We start from the raw sequence: 22,027 nt of genomic DNA, 5'->3' as shown, positions 1-22,027 counted from the left end.
TCACCCAGACATTTTAATCCTTCTTTCATGTGCCTTTTTAAATTTTGGAAAAGTCAAGGACAGTTATTTTGTCTGTGGTATTAATCAATATGAAAAGCATTGCTAGGAACTGAAGTGCTCTGGATTAGTGCATTTTGTACATAGTGGGAGACTGCTATTAGTTTGGAATATTGGGGGGAAAATAAGCATTTTTAGTAAACGTTTATCTCGAAGGCTGCATGGGATTCTCCAACTTCTTTTAAAGTACAAAGCCTAAATGAACCTTTTCTTGGTGACTATGGACAAAAACTCCCGCCTTGACCAAACTCTATTTTCAGGTTCCCCTGAGCCCACTTTTCTACTAAGCCTCATTCTTGCCCCGCCTCCCTTGTCTTAGCCCCATGACCTTGTCCAATTCTGGCAAAGAATCCTGCTAAACCAGTTTATGGAGAATCCTCCCACCCTTGATATCCAGCCGCACTCCTCTTCCCCCATCCTTCATACTAACCAAGTTGCTCTTAGTAATTTTCTATCTACCCTCTTACTCTGTTTGTTGGCTGTCAATCACCAGTTGTCCTTGTTGTATTTGTAGGTGAGTTCAATCTCTCTCCCTATTTCAGTAGTCTTGAGCTCCATTAAAATAGTCTTTAATAAAGTCTTCCTTGACATTTTTAACAAATGGAAGGATAATTTTCCTTCTACACTCCAAATCATTATGGAGACCAAATATTATTTAGTGTCCATTTGTATCTGTCACATATACTGTTTCTCTGCAGAGCTAGTTCTAGGGAACTGGCTCTGCATGTTCCTTACAGCCTCCTTCCTTTTAATTTTCTTTTTCTAATCTGTAGTGTTTAAGAAACCAGATAATCAAAGTTGTTAAGTAAAGAAAGAAACTCTAAATGATGTTCTAACGTTTAGTCCTTGTAACAGTGATTTCTGTAACCCAGAAGTCATTTTCTCCATTACTTTTAATTTGAGACTGTTTAAAAGTCAGGAACAGCAGAAATCACTAATGTGAAGGAAGAAAATGTTACTATATTAAAAGCAGTGTATAAAAGCACGAGGATTACACCGATTTGATTTACCTTGGAGAGAAACCTTAGATGTTCAACAAAGCTTAATACTTGTGGCTCTGTCTGCAAATGACAATTATACATAAATGAATAATACATCTTTTATAACCAATGCTAGCTTTTTGCTGATGTATTTGTTAACAAACAAATGAAAAGTTCAGGTTTTACTTGACTGCCAGACTGGCTGCGTCTCTACTTTGGGATTTTTTTTTTTTCATATCAAATAAAGCAATGGCCAAAAAAGGCTTAAATGGCCATATCTGATTCCGATGAGCCAACCATAGACTTAACTGTTGACGGTGAGGAAGAGAACTCCAGTGGATCCCATGTCACCTCACTGCCAACCTTAGACGATTTTTGAATCTCACCACTTACTTCAGGTATAACTTAGAGGGAATCTTGTTGGAAGGTATAAATGTGTGCAGAAGAAATGAGGTGATATTTCCCCCAACTCTAATGTTTCTTAAACACTCTGATCAGAGAATAAACTTCTATTTATTGATTTATTTATTCACATACATTTATACATGCCTGGCAAGTGCTAGGCACTCTGTAGGAATGAATAAGGTAAATTATAGTACCTCCGTCAACTAGAAAAAAAGATTGAAATGAACACCAGCTCAATTTACTTAGTGAGGTTCCCAATCTTAGTAAATGAAGAGTTGATGAATGTGTTTTATTTGAAAATAATCCTATTTTATTCTTAAGGAATGAAGGCCTTCTCAAATGTATATCTCCAATTTGAAAATATGAACTTCATAAAAAATAAAAATATGACACTGCTTCACTTATGCTTAATTAGATTAATACTCTTGCAGGAATTGAGTTTGATAGTTGCTGCGCAGTTCTACTCCACCAGCTTTATTTATTCCTCTGTGCTCAAGCCTGTCAGCACAGTACTTGAAATGAGTTTATTGGTACTTGTAAATGTCTACCAACTTCCTTTAAGTTGAAGGACCTTATGAGTGCAGGAAGACTTTCATATCTACTATTTCAGATGTGGTCCCTTCAAGAGACATTTAATGCTATTTGGATTCTTTTCTTAAGGCTGTTTGTATCTTGTTTTTTTCTCCCAAAGGATCTTACCCTTGTATCCAAAAATTTCATCCTATCTTAAACCTCCGATCATGTATGCCTTTTCCTTTTTATTAAAAATTTTTTTTTGTAACATTTTATGGAGATGGCTTTTTTTTTATTTATTTATTTTTGGCTGTGTTGGGTCTTCGTTGCTGCACGCAGGCTTTCTCTAGTTGCGGCGAGCGGGGGCTACTCTTCGTTGCGGTGTGCGGGCTTCTCATTGCAGTGGCTTATGATTGTGGAGCATGGGCTCTAGGCACGTGGGCTTCAGTAGTTGCAGCACGTGGGCTCAGTAGTTGTGGCTCACGGGCTCTAGAGCACAGGATCCGTAGTTGTGGCACACGAGCTTAGTTGCTCCACAGCATGTGGGATCTTCCCAGACCAGGGCTTGAACCCACGTCCCCTGCATTGGCAGGCGGATTCTTAACCACTGTGCCACCGGGGAAGCCCTTATTAAAATTAATTATGTGATTGCTCCCAGGTGCAGATTTTGCTTAAATCTCTAATTCAAACTGAATCCTGAGAATTTGTTTCCTGCATGTTACACAATTTGGAAGCCCTTGTAACAACAAAACAAAGTGCTGTACACAAACGCTGTGGCAACACAGATCAGCATTTTCTTGGTCTTTTTAATTAAATGATGAAAATATTTAAATCTACTACATGTAGGCTCCTTGCAAAACATAGTATTATTTAATGTTTAACTTAAGATGTATTTAAGTTCCAAAACTTTTAACCCACTTTTCTTTATCTCTTGACCGTCACAGATAAGGATATTAGTCTTTTTGAGATTTGTGTCTCATTTCTATTCAAGAAGATAAAAGCAAAACATGTAAAATGATTATGAAGGATTTCAAAAATCCTTGAAGCATTTTGTGTTAGATGTGTGTTTAAGCAATTCATTTAAGGTTCCCTATTGAATAGTTCACACAAGAAAAGCCATGCCACTCACTTACTTAAACAAACACTACATGATTTTCTAACAAAGGTTCTTCACACCTTTCAAAATTTGGTTTCTGAACAAATAGGTGGTTTTTATTAAGCAGCTAAAGTAATTCATGAGATTCTTAAAATACATTTGATATTATAACAGGACTTGTTCCCGATACTAACATATTCAGTGTTATTACCCACATCACCAATAGACATGGTCAAATGTAATACTGGATAGGAACTCCTCAAGTGTCTATTATACAATTAGAAGTTCTTTCCTTGATTTATAAGGCCTAGCAATAGAGCAAGAATACTAGATTATTAGAATTAGAAAGGGTTTTATATAAATTATAATCCAAATCTCTCCTTTTGCAGATAAGAAAATTGATGATTAGAGAGATTAATTGGAGAAAGAAACAAGATTAGAACTAAATTCTCCCCATTCCCAAATATATTTTTCATTTTGTAGAAAGTTAATATCATTTAGTGCTTAGGTTGGGAGTTAAAAATCCCATCCTTCTCGCAATTCAACATATAATTCGAGCATTTACATTTATGGGAGAGAGAGAGAGGGATACAGAAAGAAAGAGAGACAGAGACAGAGACAGAGAAAGACTATCTGATTCTAATCTTTTTTGAGAACGCTTCAGGACCTCAAGATCAACAATAGAATTTCCTGATTAAAATGTATCTACCAACTAGAGATAGAGAAATGAATACACAATTACCTAAAACATGAGGGAAACAGACAGATAGTATAAAAGCACAGAATGATACGGAGGAGGTAATATTTAAGAGCTGAGCTGAAAGGCGAGACCCATAATTTTAGATGGATTATTCTGAGTTCCTGCTATGAGTGGTTTCTAAAGAGCAAGCTAATGTGTGCCTGTGCAAATATGGACACCAACCACTGTCCCAAGGAGAACAATCCATAGACGTTTGTCATTCATTCTCAGTTAAATGCCCTTGGAATCTTAAATAAATAAATAAACAAACAAACAAACAATAAGCAAACATGCTTGAAGTGGTCCTAGGACATGTTACAGTGAGGTCAAGTAGAGGCTTTGTACAATCTGCGGCCAAGGAATATGTCATGACTAAACATCACTGACGGTTTAAATTGTCATTGTATCCTGTTAAATGTAATTTGCGGATACCAAAAATACAGTTCTACCATTTATGATGGTTGTTCCTCTTAAAGCAGGGGCCTAAAATATTTTTAACTGGCCCTTTTCCCCTTAGTTCCTTAGACACTCTTATTTGCAAAAAATATATATACATTTGGATTAACACTCATTTGGAAGGTAACTTAAAAAAAGAACCCCTAAGTTACCTTTTGGCGGCGTCTGAATATTTGATCCGTTGAATCTGAATATTTGCCCACTCCTCTGCCAGTTCGTCAATTGCTGGCACTTTTACTTGGCATCATCATTATTTCTCCTATGACCTGCATTGTCAGAAGCGCAGCAAGCTGTTGGTTGGAGGCCTCTTTCCGGCAACAGTCAATAACGGCTAGACCAATTAAATCTAGGTAGGCAGCAAGTGCATTTTGCTTAGTTTAGTTGTGCCTGTTTTGTTTTTCTCTTATTCAGCAGTTTATGAGAAATGACATTTTCAGAGGAGGTGACAGTTATTTTTATGACATAACTTGCCTTTCAGCATAATTGAGCCTCCCAGGACCATCTGCCATCAGATTATGCCATTTAATGTGGCACTGGATACAAGAGTAACTTATGTCCACAAATAATTCTCTATTTGAGCTGCAGATTTCCAGTATCTTCCATCTAAGAGAATATAATTTCTATGATTCTTGTATTAGATAAGGTATTAGAGAGCTATGTCCTGTTAATACCGTCTGCTTGCACTTAGTAGCAACATATGTCAATATATACACCTCATTTGATTCTATGTTTGAAAGTTTTAATTCTGTAGTACAAAATTATTGGTGCTAAATAGCCAAGCTAGTTTATGGCTAGGTTCCTCTCTTGGGTATCCGTGATATTGGTTTCTTGGATGCCATAACAATGTTTTGCAGTGATGAACCAACCATGTTACCTGGGCTACTGCATATACTCTTTCACTCAACAAGTACCGTGGAGCCCTATGATGCAGTCACTGTTCTAGGTATTGGCAGCATAGCAATTAACAAGATAGATACAGTTTCTGCATTCATGGAGCTAATATTCAGCTCTGCTAAGATTTTACATCGACTGTTTCTATTCCTCTGGATGTGAAAACCTTATTTATTGCACCTAAGACATTTGTTTTAATCATTTTTATTGATGTTATGCATTTAGAAAGCCCCAGAAAAACATCACTTGATTGAACAGTACTGATGATAATTTAAGTTTGGAAATCTAAATACTTGCAATTCTGGATTTGCTATTAATCTAAATAATCCTTTTATCTTTAGTTTTCTGATTGGCAATTTGTGATTCCCTAAAATCAAAATAGTAATGATAAAAATAGTCCTTGATATTTTGAAACCGAAAAAAGAGAATTCAGTACTCTTAGAGAATTATCTGGACTCTATTATACAGGTTATGAGTTTAGAATCAATAACCATCAATTTGGAATCAATGTGTAACAGTTTAGCTTTTTTTTTCATATGAAAGGTATATTGTGTTCTTTCATATCAAGATGAGATGATTTATTTTGATTGCTTTCTCTGTTTATAACTAATGCCATCTTTGGAACTAAAAACACATGCACACAAATATAGATGCAAACACATATGATCCCTATGCCATTTTACACATACAAGAAAGTAAAGAAAGCACACAGCATGCAGACACACAATGATAGTGACACTTTAATTTAGATACTGGTTCTGGTGCTTCTTAAGTCAATATGAACGTGAAATCAATTAGTTGTGGCTTTGTTGCTATTTCAACGTTAATTTCATCAACTATTTTCCACACAAATGACTGTACCTACTTTTAAAGTTATCAAAAGTTTCTTTTGGCTTTGTAAATTGAGAAAATGGTACATTCTGGTCTATATATTTACACAGAGAAACAAATTTGTAAAAGAAAGGAAAGAAAGTCTAGCCTGTCAGACCCCTATTTTTGTCTTTTAGGGGATCTCCATTGTTAAGACTCAGAGGCTTGGCATGGGTGATATTTTTTGATATGCCCTGTCTAACCTTCCAGTCTGCTTCCCTCTCCATTTCCTGCAAAATGACACTCTGGAGATGCCTCAGATATACCAAACTCTTTCAGGACTCTGTGTCCTTGCACATTTGTGTTCTTTGCCTAGACTCTCTTTCTCAGGCCTTAATTTCATTTTAGCTGCTGTCCTCTGCATGACTTCCTAAAACCCTGTGACTCTGAAGTTATGTTTTCTCTGCACACGCACGGAAGGATGTTTAGCTAGGCTGATGTCTACTCAATGAAGTTTTAACTAAGACCTCATGAAATCTGTAAACAGAAATACCTGATTTTTCAGAAAACAGTATGCTTGCTTCTCCCAAATTTTGGAGGGCAATACATTGGAAAACATCAGAGTATTATTGAAAATTAGTAGTTCTCAGCCATAGGTTTAGATAGGTTGGGCCAGCCTGTTGTTGACTCCAGCCTGAAGATTTATTCCTCAGTTCTGCCAAGCCAGAGAAAGATCCTGTAGAATGTCTGCCTGGTATTGATTCTCATTAGATCCGTCTTTGCTTTCGTTTTTATGTTTCATCATAGGAAGGAGATATCATATCCATTTTAGGCAGAACTTCTGAAATGTATCTTGTCCCTCACAGGTAAACATTCTAACTAAGTCTCTTAAGACATGACCCCGGATGTGCTGATCGCTCAACCCATACCGCTTACCTTTTACCATATAGTCCCTGTCTTAGCTGTTGTACGTTCTACATACTACAGATGGACTCTCTATTAGATCAGATTCTAACAATTTATTCCACTATCTTTCCCCAAAGTTGAAACTCTCAAGCTCAGATCATGTCACATTAATCTTACACCCCCTAGGATCTAATGCTGTGTCTGATTCAGTACTGAATTCTGACCGAATTCTCTAAACACATTTTTTGAATGAATATCCTACAGTCCTTTTTAATGAATGAATAATTGAATTCGAGAATATGAATATGGATGATTGATTTCTTTTCATATTATGTATTTAGAAATTCATCATTTTTTCTACTAGAATATAATTAATGAGGAATATGAAACAGAGAAACAAAGTCTTATATGTATTTTAGCAATATAAGAGCACTACTGAGTAGATACAACACCTTTGAAAATTTTGACACTATTTACTCTATTCCTTTTTCAATAGACAGTGCCCTAATTTTGGAAATATTTCAAAAGGCATATGCTAATTTTCAAGTATCATGTCCCATGTTATTTTTAATTATATGCAAGGCTGGGGATAACGTGTTGAATCTTGAACATTGCAAATATTCGGAGTAGAGTAAATAAGATATGTAGATGGATTAGTTTTAGGAATCACATTATTTTAAAAGTGTACATTTTACCTCAGATGATACTTTAGCAATACCATCTTAACAGTGTCACAATTGTTGATGCAAAGTTAAATCATACATAAAATGGAGTTGGATCTATCACAGTATTTTCAAATTGTTGGCTTCAATTGATTAAGCCTATAAAATCAATTTAATGACTTTATACTAATGCACTTTTGATAAACTAGAAATGACAAGAAGTAAGCTTAAAATAACAGTGCATTGCACATTACATTATGAAATTTTGTTCTGAGTGTGTGCGCTATACATCTAAATTTTACTGTGGTTTCTGAGCAAACGAGTCTGAAGACTCTTGATTCAGAGGGGCTCTAAAATCCTTTCAAAACAGGAGTCCAGAATTTATGAAGAGTATGTCGTTATTAAGTAGTTTGCAAGAATCTTCCAAAACACATACTTTCCCACAGCATGCCTTCGCTTTCCTATCAGGAAGATGAGATTTGTTGATGTGAAGTTGTTGACTACCAACAAATATTACAGGTATTTAGTTTGATGTGATAGTGCTGATAGGTTATATCGACCTATCAATAACTTACCTAAGTCCCGTTTTGATCAAGTATGTATGTATTGCTAAAATTTAGGAGACACATACTAAAAAGAAGATTGAGTGTTGTGGTTCATTAACTGGAAAAAACAGAAACATATGCAACCAAGAGTTTTGATGTTTTATCACCATTAGTTGAATACTATTAATTAATTTTGGGAAAATTGAATATTTTTTATTTATTTATTTATTTATTTATTTATTTATTTATGGCTGTGTTGGGTCTTCATTTCTGTGCGAGGGCTTTCTCTAGTTGCGGCAAGCGGGGGCCACTCTTCATCGCGGTGCGCGGGCCTCTCTCACTATCGCGGCCTCTCTTGTTGCGGAGCACAGGCTCCAGATGCGCAGGCTCAGTAGTTGTGGCTCACGGGCTTAGTTGCTCCGCAGCATGTGGGATCTTCCCAGACCAGGGCTCGAACCCGTGTCCCCTGCATTGGCAGGCAGATTCTCAACCACTGCGCCACCAGGGAAGCCCCAATTGAATATTTTTAACTGAGAAAGGAAACTGAAATGTATTTCACTACTTTCATTTTACAAACCATTTTGTATATTTTGTTTTTCAGTACTTCCACACATACAACCCTTAACACAGAGGAGGTTCTGTAAATCTGATTGAAGGAATCAGGTTGCTCTAGAAAGACAATGCTAGTGGCAGAAACAGAAATAGACTTGGATAAAAAGCACTGCTAAATAGGTAGAAGAGAATCAGACTAGAGCAACAGAAGATATACTGTTAACAGCTTACTACTCACGTCAGTCTCTGATCGGAATTCAGGACAATTATTAAAAAATGAAACTTGAGCTATACTCTTTTCATCTCTTGTATTGACATTACATTGACTCCCACCTTGTTTCAACTCTCCGATTCTTTACTGGTTAATTAGTTTCCTTAACCTCTCCTTGTTGGTGTGTAATATATTTACATAAGTATGGATTTATTATTATCATCTTGCCCAGGTCTAAAAGAGGGTTTAAGGTAGAATGATGTTGAATTCATGAATGGATCCCACAATTTATACCAGTTTAAAAACAAACTGCAATAACTAGCCCTACTTGAGAAGAATATTAGGTATCAGTCTCCAAAGAAGTTTCTTGTGGATGTGTAGGCACTTGATGAATTATTTCCTATCTAAGTCTCCTACTCATTTCTTCCATTTTCAAAGAGTAGTTCATGTTCCATAGATAGAAAAGAACTCAGGCATGGTTTTTTTTCAGCCTATGAAAATCTGATAATAAAATTTATTCCTTGATCCATGTGAAAAAGGAAAGTACTTAATTCATGTACAAGGACTATATACCAACATGCGCTTTTAGCCTATTTGACTTGTTATTGTGTCAATACCGTGACAATGGAATTAACAGTAATTTTAAATGTCACTGCAGATAAATGTTTATATTCATTTTATAATGTCAAGAAATACCTTTTAAATCTACTTATATTTCAAGTGAGATTTATATTTGCCTTTCACCTTAGCATCTCTTAAAATTTTTATAGTATATTATCTTTAAGCAGATTGACACTGCAGCACAATAAGAACATTTCATTGTGTGAATGTATTTATTATGTACACAGGAATTTTTCAAATATATGTCAGTTTCACCTGCAAGTAATTGATATGTTTTCCTGTAAGACTATAATTTTGTCTATTCTATTAATCCTTTTTCATGGAGTGTGAATAAAACTCATCTTTATTCAAAAAAACAAATTAGTAAAGTTATTTTTATGTACATAAAAGACAACCAAACTAGCTTTGAATTTCATTGCCTTTGGCAAAACATTCATTTATTTTAAGCTTATTCAGTTACAGAACATTGGATTCGAATGACTACATTTTAAAGTTAGTTTAATCTTGATGAAACTGGCAATATCAGTTTCCATTATAACTAGGGGGCCACTCATAGAAAACACAGGGAAGAAACTCTATTATTCCATCTTTTCTGAGGTACAAAGTCACCCTGCCCATACATAAAAACATTAATTGCTCTAGCCATAAATTATTTATTTAGCAACTTTCCCTCTTAGAACATGAAACAATTTCTCTATAGTACAAAAGGAATGTTATTATTAATATTTTTCTATATTATGTGATAAATTTTTTAAGAGAAAAAGATTATTTTACTGTATTAAGTCACATATACTAATTAAGAACTAATTCTTTAAGGCTGTGAGCAGGAAGATATGGGATTACAAAAAGGTATCTAATGCAAGACAATCTAGTCTTTATATTACATAAAAATATCTTCATTGTCATGTCACCTTTAGTTCAACTATTTAACCTTGAGTCTTTCCTTTGTATACATGATTTTCTACTAGAATGTTTTGATGTCTTGGTGTAGCACACATATAAACAAGTAACCCTCTTTGTTTATCTAGGAATTTATTAGCAATGGACTAAAGATAGATTTTGTATCAGCAGAAGGTATTTAATTTTCTTCGTCTATTTTTTTTTGCTACTCTGTGTTTAGGTTTATTTCCTGTTTAAATCATTATCATTGTGTTAGAATTCAAAAATTATTATTTTAATTCAAAATTAAGTATTTCTTATGGAGTAATATAGTATTTTAAATTCCTATAAGGGTATAGTCACCTTCCTTAGTGACATATTTTGGAGCTTATGTTGCCCCTCTGTTCCTTGGCATTACATTCCTAGAAACAAACAAAAGAAAAAAATCTGTTTACATTTTAAAGTCACAAAAAAATTAGAAGAAAAAAAATCCAAGCAAGTTTGTGTCAAAAATAAATATATATGTATATATATATCAATATATGTACATATATATTCAGTATATAATAATATTCACACACATATACATATATATTTTTAAATGAATACCTGTATTAAAATATCAGTTTATTTTACTTTGGGCATTTATGTTCAGGATCGAAAAGAATATAATGAAAGATCTACAGTGTGTCGTGTCAGTTTTACCAACCAGTTATGTTTAAAGATAATAGCCACATTTCTTTGAATTGAAACAGTGGAAGGAAGCTGAATAAAGATAGGCTAAGAAGAGGTAAGCTTTTGGGTATACACAGGGGTGTAATAGTGGGAAGTTTTGTTTCAGTTTCAATTTAAGAATTCACGAATCAAATAATACCTCACTTTACAATGCAGAGGAGATGGGAAGGCAAGCTGGATTCCCACAACGGAATGGAATAATCAGTGGAAGCAATTAACAAGTGTTTCTGGCAGTTTGAAATGTTACCTCATTTACTGGAAGTGCAAAGACAGAGATCTATTTCTTCCTCTTTCTCTGGCCTACAGTTATTTATGTTTATAAAATAGTATATGATACTACATCAAAGATGGGGAATGATGATTTAAGCACCATAAACATATATCATCAAATATTTGGGTTACGAGATTAAAAGCTGTTTGGTCTATTGTAGATCACATGCTTCTACACATAATAGTTCATCTAGAATCTTTGAAAATATAGTGGTATTTAGGTGAAACCTAACTAAAAGGCAGTATTCACAATGATGATAATAATGATGATGATAAAAATAGTTCACAAAAATGATCACTTATATAAATAAGTGATTCCCAGATAAATATGCTATTTGATGTTGTCTTTGACCAATTTTTTTTACCACTCATAAAAATTGTATTTACAGATATTTGTGATACTTTATTACCGTAGAAAGTGTCTTTCTTATTTTTCTTCTCTGGACTCCCACTCTTGATATTTAATTTGCATTTATGGGAGTGGGGTGGCAGGCTGAGCCTGTCTTCTTCTAATGACCCTGTGTAAGGGTACACCATGGAGCGTGGCTATACCCAGGTGTTCTATCAACATTCTCCCAGCTGGAATATCCATGTGGTTGGCCTGTTTGTAAGAGTGGTTCTGACTTGTTAGTCTTTGCAACAATATCAGATGTAGGTTCTTCCTGAGCCATGCTTGAGCTTGCTAGTTCACACAGGGTAACTAGGGGTTTTCAGGCTTGAAGGTAGGGAACCAGTAAAAGTCACATTCCTTTATTAAACTAATTCTGCCCGAATGTCCCTGATGGACATGAGTTTTGGAAGTATTCACTCATTAACTCCTTCACTTATATAGCATGCATTTACTAACTGCTTTTTATATATCACATACATACTGTTCTTAGCCTTGGGGATACAAAGGAGAGCAGTTGAAAGAAACAGGCACTGATATGTGAACAGATGATAAGTTCAGCCGCCATGAATGTCAATATAATAGGCAAAAATGACATTTTTATTTGAACCGCCAATATACTCTTAGTTGCATACAACAGACTCCATTTTAGTTGGCTTAAGCAAAAAATGACTTTCTTAAAGGGCCTTAGCTTGCTTGGAGAATCCCCAGGAGAGCCAGAGACAACCTGCAGAGGCTCTTCAGCAGGACCAATGGGGGCCCTCCCTCTGGACTGCCTCCTACAGGATCCAACTGCTTCCAGCCCCACACCTGTCCTTCTCAGTAAGGAATGGGTACATAGATGCTCTACAGGGACTTTTACTCTTGCTTCTCCTGAATTATGGAGGCTGCTCTGACATACTGATACCCTTCCTAGTATATTTATTTCATGAAAATTGTCTTTATTCATAGGGTTCTTCTCTGGCTTAAAGTCTCAAGCCAGTGGGTCTGCTTAGGAGTCACTAGGTAATCTGCTTATTCCCAGTAACCAGAGAAGACTTAAGTCACTGCGTATAAAACATATTGACGGTTCTTCCACCACTCCATTGATTAACTTATGACATAAATCAGTGATGATTTATTAAATGTCCTCTATGTTCCAGGTAATCTGCTAGCTACTAGCTTTATTACCAAGTGTACCCTCCACATTACAAAGATACTCATATATCATAAGATGTTGTATTCAATTTGCTGTTGAAGTCCATTCAGTCATGATTTTACTTATTCTTGTTAAGGCCTCCAACAGGGAATTTATTTTCAAGATGTTCTCCTCTTTTTCAAACCTTCTCTATTCACAGATGCTCAGACTCCCACCTTAAGTTGATCTGAATTTTTTCTTCTAAGGTCCTGTAATCTAGTATGTATCTGTCTTTAATAGTTCAATAATTCAATAAGACTGTTCTCTTCAAAGGTTTCAATCCACTGATTTAACCTTATTTATTGACCATTTATTATGTGTCAGGCACTATTCTAGGTACTGAGAATATGAAAGTGCAAAAAAAAAAAAAAAGGGAAAGAAAAAAATCCTGCTCTCAGAGAGCTTACATCCTCATACTAATGATTATGTAACACAATGATTTAAATTAATCTTCCATGAATTTTTACAGCTTTTCTCATGTTTTTGCTCAACTTTCACATGACTCCTCCTTTCTAAATTGTCTTTTTATTTATTCTGTTGTAATAGCACAGTACTATCTTGGGACCTCCAAGTTGATCTTTCTAAAGTTCAAAATCTTCAGGATTCTATTCTCAGTCATTTTGCCTTTTCCTCCACACTTCTCCCTTGCGTACTTCATCTCAGATAGACTTGCCAAACAAATTTTAGAGGATCAATCATAAATATATATTTATTTCCAGCCTTTCTATATTTATAAATAGTGGCTAGATGTATCTAATTTCATGTTCCATCCGAAACCTAACATATCGAAGCTTGAAGTTATTAGCTCTGTTCCTCAAATAGCTCCTTTATTCTTTAAACTTAGTTAGAATTATGTTCCAACCTTCTTTTCCATTCCTACACCATCGACTCTTCATCCTCTCAGACCATCTAATTCATCATTAAATCCTGATGATGCTTTCTTTACAATGTCTTATATTTGCTACTCCCTTCTAGATCTACAGGGTTTGTGGTCCAGAAGGGGGAAAATTGGAAGAAAATATTAGATAGAAAATAATGTTTGAGCTGGTTTTTGAAATACAAATAAGAATTCAGTGTTTAGATATATTGCTTGGGTAGGCTAGAATGAACAAACATATAGACCTGGATATATAATGTCTCAGCCACTATGGAACTATTTTTCTCAATCATGCTATAGTTGTGTGCTATCCACGTGGATAGGTGACACTTCTCCCTGGGTAATTCAGAGACTCAGGCCCACCCCTCAGGTCTATACTCTCTGAATCTGAGTGACAGAAGAGGACAAACCATTTCCTCAAAAAAAGTCTTGACACAGAAATGGCCCTTATCATCTGTGCTCTCATTTCCTTGACTAGATTCAGGAATGTGTCTACATATAATTGCAAGAAAATCTGGGCAATACAGTCTCAAAAAAAAAAAAGATTTACAATTGTAAATACCAGCTTAGCAGCCTACTCTACAATGGAAATGGAAAGAGGCATTCCAAGGTAGAAAAAAATGTGTTCAAATGAAAGCAGAAATTCTAGCACAGGAGGGAAATAAGAGCATGGTCAGCGTTGTTAGAATGTTTATGGGTGGTTGCTGATCGAGAAAGTTTCGGGAACTGAGAAGGTACCACAGGAGAAGATGTTACTGTACTGAGAGAAGACGGACTCGTGAACCAGGACTTTAATCGTTATGCTGAGGAGTGTGAAATTCATCTCTAAATGTTAGAAGCACACTAAAGATGTTTCAGGGAAGAAGAAGCATCCTTAATTTGTGCTGTAGAAAAACAATTTTGTGGTATCTATAGGATGACCTGGTTTAAGAATAAGACACTAGTTCAAGACACAATTCTTCTCCTTCTAGCCTGGGAATTTTTTGAAGGCAATTTTTTTTTCATTTTATCTTTGTTTCTAACATGGAACCTAGCATAATAACAGTTATGAGCTAAATTATGTACCCCCCCCCCCAAAACTGATATGTTGAAGCCCTAGGCCCCAATACCTCAGAATCTAACTGTAGTTGGAGATTAGGCTTTAAAGGAGGTAATTAAGTTAAAATAGGGTTTTTAGTGTGGGCCGTCATCCAATATGGTTGGTGTCCTCATAAGAAGAGGAGACAGGGACACAGACAGCAGCGAGGAAAGACCATGTGAAGAGAAAGGGAGGAGGGGGCCGTCTGCAACTCCAGGAGCGAGGCCTCAGAGGGAAACCTGCAAACACTTTGACCTCTGGCTTCCAGCCTCCAGAACTGTGAGACAATACATTTCTGTTAAGCTACCCAGTCGGTGATATTTGTGATGACAGCCCTAGCAAACTAATACTGTGGCATTCACTTATTAGGAGTTCAACAAATATTAATTAAATTTAACCTAAATCCATTCCGTACTAACTAGCTTTTCCTCTGCTCCACCCCAAGTCCATCATCAACTACCCTAACTCTCCTATCTGATTATCAAATTATCTCTTGGTCTCAATGTCAAATTAGTATTAGGTTCTGAATGAGGTCAAACACTGGGAAATAATTTGTAGTTTAGGAAAATTAAGTGTTAGTAATTAAGGGACTCACACCTTAACTAATTACCTGTATAACCATCCATCTGATTCTTTTTTCAGCATGGTTCCATAAACACTCTAACACTCATGCGTGCACAATGAAATTAGAACGTATTCCCCAAAACTCTGTGGTGTCACAGAAAGATTTTTGAGCCACTGCACCTAGTTTATAGTTAGCCTCTATCACTTAATTGTTACAAGTTTGAGAGCAATTTAGTTAGCCTTTGGAAGCATCTATTTTCTTTTTCAAAATATGGGAAAAATTTCATTACTTCACAGGGTTGGTAATAGGATTAAATAAAACAGGTCATTGGAAGTTTCTAGCACAGTGCCTGTTGTGTGGGAAACTGTCCTGTAGGCACCCTTTTCTCACTAAATTGTACCAAACTGGTTTTAAACATTACTCAATAAGAATTGTTAGAAGGTAGATTTCACTATAAAATAAAAGTGAAGAAGTACCTCGCATACATAGAAAGCCTTAAAACAGGTTTAATTCATTACTATGAACATACCAGGAGAAATAGATATATAAATTTATTGACATTGAAAAAACAGTTTTACAACATTTAGTATTTCTCCATATATTATTTATAAATATAGACTTACTATATTTCTTTTAGTTGAAAGCACTGAGTTATTATAAAATAGAAAAATTTTAAATGTACATTAAATTAGTCAGAAACCAAGAGAGAAAAAAATAATTACTCAATGTGACTGCCTTAGTAGAGTTTAATCCCTAGAGGGTCTCCATTTATATTTTGGGTGTTGATTCTATTTGTTAATCTTATATTCACTTCTGGCTCTCCATCTGTTTCGCTTTGGTTTTTAATACCCTGAATGATAAAAAAAAAAATCAAAGGTTCTTCATTCCAGTTATATTAAGAATTAAATAGTGTCTTGCTTCTTCATAGGTATGTGGTATGAATTAAATAGGGTGATAGAGTGATATATTTCCACCTGAGGAGCTCAAAGTATATCAGTGGTAATCAACTACACAAGGTCATAGAATGGGTAAAGGTGAAACTTGCCAAGACACGTGAGTAATGTTTCCTCAGCCTCAGAGTCATAGCATGATGCACTCTTGTTTAGAAACCGGTGTTTGGAGATGGCAGCTGTGGGTGAGAATCTAGAATCAAAGACCCCAGAGTTGTATGACCACAGCTTATCCACTTAAGTCATGTGAATGTCAGTTTGTTTACCCATCTGGAAATGGTAATGTTGCACACCTCATGCTGCAAAAACTGTATATGAGTCAATGCGTATAATGTGTTTAATGTTACAGCTGCCACAGAAGAAGTGCCTAATAAACTGAGTCTTCTATAACATGCCAGGGATTAAGTACTATTTTCCTCCATAGAGCACAAGTAATATCTGTTCAATTTTCAGCGAAATTATGTTTTTAAAACACCTGATCTTTTGATTTTACAACTGATTTATTGCATAGATTCTGTGCAGCCTTTGTTTACTAAAACAAACAAAAGTGTTTTAAAAAAGTCTACATTCTCTACGTCTGCAACTTTATTCCTGTCCTGGCTCATTTGCAGATGTAGAGAATGGACTTGTGGACACAGGCAGGGGGAGGGGTGGACTGGGACGAGGTGAGAGAGTGGCATGGACATGTGTGCACTACCAAATGTAAGGCAGATGGCTGGTGGAGGGCGGCCGCGTGGCTCAGGGAGATCAGCTCGGTGCTTTGTGACCACCTGGAGGGGTGGGATAGGGAGGGTGGGAGGGAGACGTGGGATGGAGGAGGTATGGGGATATATATATATATGTATAGCTGATTCACTTTGTTGTAGAGCAGAAACTAACACACCATTGTGGTGCAATTGTGCTCCAATAAAGATGTTAAAAATAAATAAATAAAACAGTGAAGGTGGGGGAAAAAAAAAGTCTTACAGCATTTTAGCCTCCCTAGTTATTTTTGCCCCTCCACATAGGGATTCTAAATACTTGAAGTCATTGATTTTCAATAAAATTGTGTGAGAAATAAATGACACAAATATTGAGTTTTTAATAAGAAACATTCATATCAAAAATATTTGTAAAATAAGGGTTCATTTGGAATGAGATCTATTACTAAATGACTGCTGAATCAGTTGATACTAGTATTGGCATAAACATTTCATACATTAGCTTTTATTTAAAATTATAGTAAAACATTTGTTATACAATGACACTCATCTAGGGCTATCTAATGGTACCATTTCCTTTAATATTTGGATAAATATTACAGTTACTGCAAAAATACCCCATCATGTTAAAGTTTACTCAAAATGCAGTCCCAAATAGCTCAATCTTTCTTCAGCATATCACTCTGGTAGAAAAACATAAAAGCTACATCTCCTTTTGTCTCCCACTTGTAGTTATGAAATTCATAAGACATTTCACAACCAGGGAAGAAAAAGGGCAAACATAACAAAATACCAAAAGTCATTCAGCTTAGACCTGGCTGGTGATAATTATTAATCATTTATCTTAGAAATTTCTGTGGTTGAACTAAATAAGTATACCAAATTAATGATTCAGGAAATAAGTGCTTCTCTTACAACCTATGGAAACAGAATACATAGTGGGTTCATCTCTCTAAAATGAGGGAGTGCTGTTATTCCCTCTGTCTCTACTCACCTCTTTTCTTAAATAGTAATTTAAAGGGTGTGATCATTTATTTGATCCACCTTCTCCTTAAGTTGTGACCCTCTGGATAGGAGAGGTGCTGGGAAGCAAAAGCGTGGCTTTTCTGCCTTTCAGAGAGGCAGGCTTCCACAGGAACTTTGAATCAAAACTGGGGTGGGTCAGAGACTGCAAAGGAGAATATCACAGTCTCCCTTGAGGAGAGAGATCGGATAAGAACACATTCAGAGAAAGGAAGCAGAGCTGTCAGCAAAGCAATGGAAGAGCATTTGTGTTATTTTACGCTCCCTCCAGAACATCAATATTTTATAAGCTTCTCCCTTGAGAAATGATAGAAGATTCTATCTCCACTAAGTAAAAACGTGTGTAGCTCCCTTTGAGGGATTGCCTGTTACCAGCTAGATGGTGGGAAAATTACTAATGCTTGCACTTTTCAAGGAAATTCTCTCTTATTACTTTCCTTGCTTTTCCCCCCCTACATCTGAGAAAAACAATCAAAAGTAAGGCAACAAATGAAGTATCAAATAATATATTTTTTCTGTGGTCCATTATGCTTATAAAAGTTCTGCATCACAAAACATTGGGTAAAAAACAATTTGATAGTTTTCTAATTAGAAAAGTGGCAACTTTCAATGAATGAATTTGCACCTCTAAAGAAATACTAAATATTGTGTTACTGCATACTGACATTTTTATTCCTGAAAGAGTAGGATTGGTTAAATAGCGGCAATAGATTTGTGTCATGACCTTGTACAGCCAATACTAAGCACTTCTGAAGAATTAACAAATATTATTCATATACTTCCTAAAAATAATGGGGCAGTGATAGTAAGTGTGAGAGGAACAACAGTAAAAGAAACAAGAGGAGGGAAATAGAAAAGAGCTAACCGGCAAAGGTCTAGATCTTGGGATTACTAATTAAAACCAAATTGAGTCATATTATCATTTGGCAATCTAATGATGAACAAGGCATTTTACTTTAGATAAACAGGGGAGGGAAGGAAGATAACTTCATATGTTCAAATTTATAAGAAATGTTGTGTGTTGGTTATTTTCTTAAAGTGGAGGTAGCCAAAAACAAACATGTAAGGATTTTACAATGTTATAAAATATTAGACAAAATAAGCCTACTTTTCTATTAATGGAAATTGTGTTATTTGACCATTTGTGGTGGAACATGGTCAAAATTTTATGATTTTAAAGTTAGATGGGGCCTTCTTGAGAAATTTACAAACAAGGAAAAATATTAAGAATACTAGAACATCTGTTTAATATTCATAAAGGTATTTAAACTGTTATTTTTTATGAAAATCGTCCTTTGAAAATGTGTGTCTGTTGTTATGTAGATGTTCAAAGGTGAGGATTACATTGTATAGAACAACACTGAACAATTTTTTGAAGTTTTGATTCTAGTACATTTTTCTTTAACTTACATGATTTGAGAAAATCAAAAGGAAATGGAAGAGAAAATGCATGGAACTGAGGAATAGTTTTGCCAAGTGATATGCCATGATTTTTTTTAAAAAACAGTTTCTTGCTGAATTATTGTATGAAAGTTAAAGAGAAATTCAAAATCAAAAATCTCAGGCCCACTATAGCCATTTGTTTTAGTGATACTCTTCTCCAATTTTTTCCTTTTATATTTTTCTGTCCACAAAAAGAAATCAATGCCAGGAAAAAGATCATCTGGTAAATTCCTAGAACTGGTTGATCTGATCCGCATGATGAGTGAACATAAGTGCTAAAAGTACCCTTCTTCCTCAAGGTACGTTTCTTCTGTCACAATTAAAATGTGGAATAATTAGTTTTACTACAAAAAAAAAATAACACCATTCATTCAAGACTCTTTGTATTCTGCTGTAAACATTTCAGTTTTATCTCCATAAACTACTTTTCGATAAAAAAATGTTACTCTGCTACACTTGTAACTCACACAACACTGTAAATTAACTATACTCCAATAAAAAAAAACTGCCTGAAATTAAAAATAGTAATAATACTTTAAAAAAACCTGTAGCCATGATTCTTTATGAAATGTAAAAAGTGACCAATATTTTTGTATCATTGTTAATTACATATATATTTTTTGCTCTCTTTGATGTGATTTGGAAACTTCAGACAAGGATATTCATCCCCTCAATGCTTAGTCTAATGTATAAATAGACCTACTATAATCAATCTTTCAGGTAACATAAACATACAGGTCTACTCGTGTATAATTAATTTTCAAAAATAACACTTTCTAAATACAGACATAGAGGAAATATTTACAGGGAATTTTCATTATAAAGAAAAACTCAAATTACAATTTTAAACAGACCACTGAGCAAATCATTTTGAAATACTTGATCAGGTATTTAGAGGTTACTATAACAATAATCAGATCTTCCTCAAATACAGTAGTATATATGTCTCTATATATCTATACATATATATATATATATATATATATTATATTAAAAAACTTTAAAGTAATTTTTCCTACCCCAATGGATAGTGTATATCTCCAACCCAGTTAAATCTTACCCTCTTTCAACAAAAATTAAACAAAAAAATGTTTGTGGTTTCTAACACCTTGTCTTCAAAACAAAACAACAACGAAAGAAACAGAAACAAAACAAAAAATAAAAGCAATGTACCTACTAGTTATGTCAGGGTCATTAAAACCCCAGGGAGTCCAAAACCCCAAGGGGCACGTCTGGATGGAAGCTGCCTCCCTTTGCCGGAAGCTCCAAATTACAAAAATATCAGTTGCAAAGATTTTCCTTGACTGCTGGAAGATTTGAGCATTGTAAATTAGACCACAGAGTTCCAATAAACCTTAACTGGAAAAAAACATGTCTAGCACACTCTAGTGAATCTTGGTCTCTATTTTGATGATTCATCTAGTGAGTCATATTCCTGGAAAGATTCTCTAGGGTCCCACAAAGGCTCATGCTTATTGTCCAAGGCTAGAACTCTTATGCACAGTCACATCCAGTCTCTGTTTTGGGGGTCTGCCACTGTGCCTGGGTGGCTGGTGCTGCAAAGACTCAAAACATAACCACAGAGGAATAATCTAGACAAACCAACAGGTCCTGGAGATATTTCTGGATCTCAAATAAAGATGCCCTCTTGCTTCCTCGTGAGTTCCCCTCTGAGGTCTTTGAAGCCTTTAATGTGAGTGGACTTCATTCTGGACAATCTATAAAGAGGTTCTAATCATGTTTTTCGTCCAAAGAGAAGATACCAGGTTCATAATCTGTGATAACATCATCCCCTCCTCTCAAGGAGTATCTGCAACAGGATGCAACACTATCTGTTCTAGCTATTGCCACCACTGTTGTAACTTTTTCTGGGGCAAAAAGATCCCTAATCCCTTTCAGTCAGCATCACTGAGAAGGGGCCAGGCCATGGAAAAGTCTGAAAAAGAATGGTAATCCAAAAGATAGTTTGCATTTTCTCCTAGACACAAAAATACTAGTGACTTCTCTACCAATTGATACAGGAATACTTCTTCCTGTCTTCTAAGTATTCCACTATACTTGAATAAATCAAGCTCCCTGACTCTTAATTAGGGGCCCAGGGAATAACACCCTGTACTTCCCATTCTATAATAATGGTTTTGACATTTTTATTTCTATCTCTTTTCCATAGTCTACAAGCTTTAAGAGGAAGCACACAATGTACCTTGTATTTGCCATAATAATTTCATTGTATAGCACAGTGCCTGACTTGATATAGTATACACAAAAAATACATCTTAGTTAAATGAATGTATCAAAATGTTCCCATCAGTAAGTTAAGCCAACTAGCTAAAAGTTTAGGGTTTTGTCATTCCATACTTCTTCTTTTCCAAAGTGCATGAAGTAGAAATTAGCCCTTTCTAAATATTATTGCATGTCTTTACATAACAGAAAAATCAATAATAAAAAGCGTAGATTGAATTTTTCTTCACGAAACAACAGTTCTCAGTATATGAAA

General features: G+C 35.2%; 1 long non-coding RNA gene across 1 annotated transcript in view; it reads right to left on the bottom strand.

Annotated features, from left to right (window-relative positions):
• The window catches only part of LOC309621688, a 253,188-nt gene that overhangs the window by 31,124 nt on the left and 200,037 nt on the right, over positions 1–22,027 (bottom strand). The window contains exon 7 of the long non-coding RNA XR_014240159.1: positions 4,399–4,592. This is a non-coding gene — a long non-coding RNA (uncharacterized lncRNA). The remainder of the gene's footprint in view (positions 1–4,398; positions 4,593–22,027) is intronic.

The sequence above is a fragment of the Balaenoptera borealis genome (genome assembly GCF_965194805.1).
Source record: "Balaenoptera borealis genome assembly, contig: HAP1_SCAFFOLD_847, whole genome shotgun sequence".
NCBI classification, from domain to species: Eukaryota; Metazoa; Chordata; class Mammalia; order Artiodactyla; family Balaenopteridae; genus Balaenoptera; species Balaenoptera borealis.
The sequence above is the reverse complement of the archived record's forward strand: the minus strand, read 5'-3'. Positions and strand labels throughout refer to the sequence as shown.